The sequence below is a fragment of the Sinocyclocheilus anshuiensis genome, unplaced genomic scaffold, assembly GCF_001515605.1.
Source record: "Sinocyclocheilus anshuiensis isolate Anshui unplaced genomic scaffold, SAMN03320099.WGS_v1.1 scaffold1832, whole genome shotgun sequence".
Lineage (NCBI taxonomy): Eukaryota > Metazoa > Chordata > Actinopteri > Cypriniformes > Cyprinidae > Sinocyclocheilus > Sinocyclocheilus anshuiensis.
This window is the reverse complement of record NW_015555884.1, coordinates 552,303-555,128: the sequence shown is the minus strand read 5'-3', so window position 1 is coordinate 555,128 and position 2,826 is coordinate 552,303. Positions and strand designations below refer to the sequence as shown.

Sequence of the window (2,826 nt, the reverse complement as noted above, 5' to 3'; positions counted from 1 at the left end):
ATGGGACCTCTGCTACTTAAATTGCTTTTACAAGGTATAGCATCAGCTTTCCCACTCTTTTTCTTCATAGATTCTCTTGATAAGGGTAAACATCATTAAAATCTAGAAACATGGTAGCTTTTCTAAGGTCAGGTCTTTATTTATGAAGGCTTGTTCTGTCTTCCCCAGTACTGCCTCGTGGTAATTTTACTGTGTTCAAGATTGTGCATAAATTCTAAATTGCAGATAAGGTGCTTGCAGTGCTTAGCTGGAAAATGGTTGGTACGAAGATTAGATATTTACCTCAGATAAGCCAAGGAATTTGACAGTCACCAGTGTACTTCACTTCTCAGATATTTCGCACTGCAAAGTTTTCTGGAGGAGACATTACAACTTTTGTTATTTTACATGTACAACATGGGTAATTTGTTAGCATCATGTTTGATGTGCGTGATCTCTCTTTGTCTCATTAGGTATCCTGTCTAGTTAATTTATTTTTATTTTTTTTGTAAACTTTATACTTAAAGAAATTTGAAAACTCCTATTGATTTACTTTCTAAACATATTTGCCATTAAAATGTGTCTTGTTGTAATGTCTGTAATGCTGTGGTTGACAAAACACATTATTTTACTTTCAAAACAGCTATTCTTTTGCATAACAGTATGTTTATACAAGCTAAAAACTTGATGTTTAATATAGATTTTTTAAAATTAGTTCTGTGATTGAAAGCAGAAAATATAAAGCCTTTTTTCTATCACTCAGCCATTAAACGTTCTCCAACTTTTGTCCCACAGGTGTTCTACTCTATGATGCTTTGGGATGGGAAGTGAGAATGCCAAGAGACATTCACAGCCTCAAAGGTTCCTGTCTGGTCATTCCATGTTCTTTCAACTATAAATCAAACCCACCCAAAAACCCACGTAGGGTTGTGTGGTATCAGTGGGACTCTAAAGGTTTACCTTTAGTTTATGATCCTTTGCATTCAAACAATGTCAATGAGAAGTTCAGAGGAAAAACTGATTTATATGGAGAATCAGATTGGGATTGCAGTCTGCTGATCAAAAACCTGGAATCGTCTCACAATGGAGAGAAATTATACACAAGGATTGACCCTGAAAATATTGCATGGCAAAACTATGAAACTGATGATGCCACCTATACAGTTCTTGTTGATGGTGTGTAAATGTTCGTGGAATAATATTTTTCCTCTGTAATATCTATGATTGTCCAGCTGTAGTAGAATATTGTGTGGCCAGTAACAATAGATAAATAAATACACCCAAATTGACTTCTTTCTAATCAATGTATTTGTTTAAATATCATTTAAAAAAAAGGAAAGGCCACTTGCCCCAAAAAGAAAATATTTTATACATGTCTGCATTATATATCAAAATATTAAAACAAGTGGTATAGTTAAAAATAATTAAAAAAAATGGCTCAGATAAGCTTTGTCCAAATCATTTTTGGGGCCAGTGTAAATTTTTAAAACTTTATAATGTACTAATTCTAATGTTTCTGTCAATTAAAGCGGCTCCACAACAGCCCAGCATCAGTGTTTATGGAGGTGAAAGGACTGGCGATACCATCATTGTAGCATGTTTAGCTTTCCACACGTGTCCATACAGCAAACCAACCATTAGTGTGAACGGTATAGAAGGATCTGACGAAATAAAGGATGAGTCTGTTAAAGATGGCCTGTGGAAAACCACTCTGACACGCACATGTGTCATAAAGGCAGAAAGCTTGATTATTAAGTGTTCAGTAACACATTATGGTGGCATAACGGTGACAGCTACAGAGGTCAAAAGGTCAAAATGCGAGTAAACACAAATATGAACTGCTTTGTGTGATATTAGCATTAAGTTCATTTGAAATGTTACAGTGGAACCTATTACAAGATTTCAGTTCAATTTCAGGTGTTCATCATAAGATAATGATTGAGCCTGAACTGGCAGATGTCACAGAAGGCTTCATTTGTAGTGTAGGAAAATTCTTTCCCATGAGGATGGGTTTGTGACTGACGTGCGCACGCTGTAAAACAATGTTCGGGGCTGTGAGGGTTGTTAACCAATTTCCCCAACGAGAGGAGGTGACAAAAGTGACTTTTGCTTGATTCATTAGTGCGGACACTGCATGAGGGCATCTTACGTTCCTTCATCCTCTAACACAACTTCAGTCATTGCAGACATCATACATGAGGATGGGTTCGTGACTGACGCACGCTGTAAAACAATGTTCGTGGCTGTGAGGGTTGTTAACCAATTTCCCCAACGAGAGGAGGTGACAGAAGTGACTTTTGCTTGATTCATTAGTGCGGACACTGCATGAGGGCATCTTACGTTTACAGTCTGTCTGTTAGCCAGTTTTGTAGGAATTACTGTAATTACTGCACCTGTATCAAGCAAAAAGTCAATCTCTTTCTTCTGTATGCTACCTTTCACAAAAATTATTTTGTCATTGTGATGGATTACAGGGAAAATTAAGCACTCACAGCCCTAACAATTAACACCTGAGCAAGCTGCTCCAACAGTTCGGTGAAGTGGGGAGGGTTCAGTGTATTCACTCACAGTTTCTTCTTTCCTTTGCACACAGTTAGTGCTTCTGGACCAGTCTATTTTGGGTCCCATGATATTCTTTAGAATTTTCAAAACACCTTCTCTCAAATCGCCTTTATTGGCATGTTGTAGTTCAGAAGTAACAGAAGAAGAAAGAGCTTTATTGCCAAGTACTGTATGTTTGCACATACAAGGAATTTGTTATAGTGTCACAAGCATCCAGTACACGGAGACAACAACAACACACAGATAATAAAAATAAGATGTGAATAAAATACACATGCATAAATA

General features: G+C 36.9%; 1 pseudogene; it reads left to right on the top strand.

The window, feature by feature from the left end:
- LOC107675851 (uncharacterized) overlaps positions 1-2,826 on the top strand; it is a 19,924-nt pseudogene continuing 17,098 nt past the window's right edge.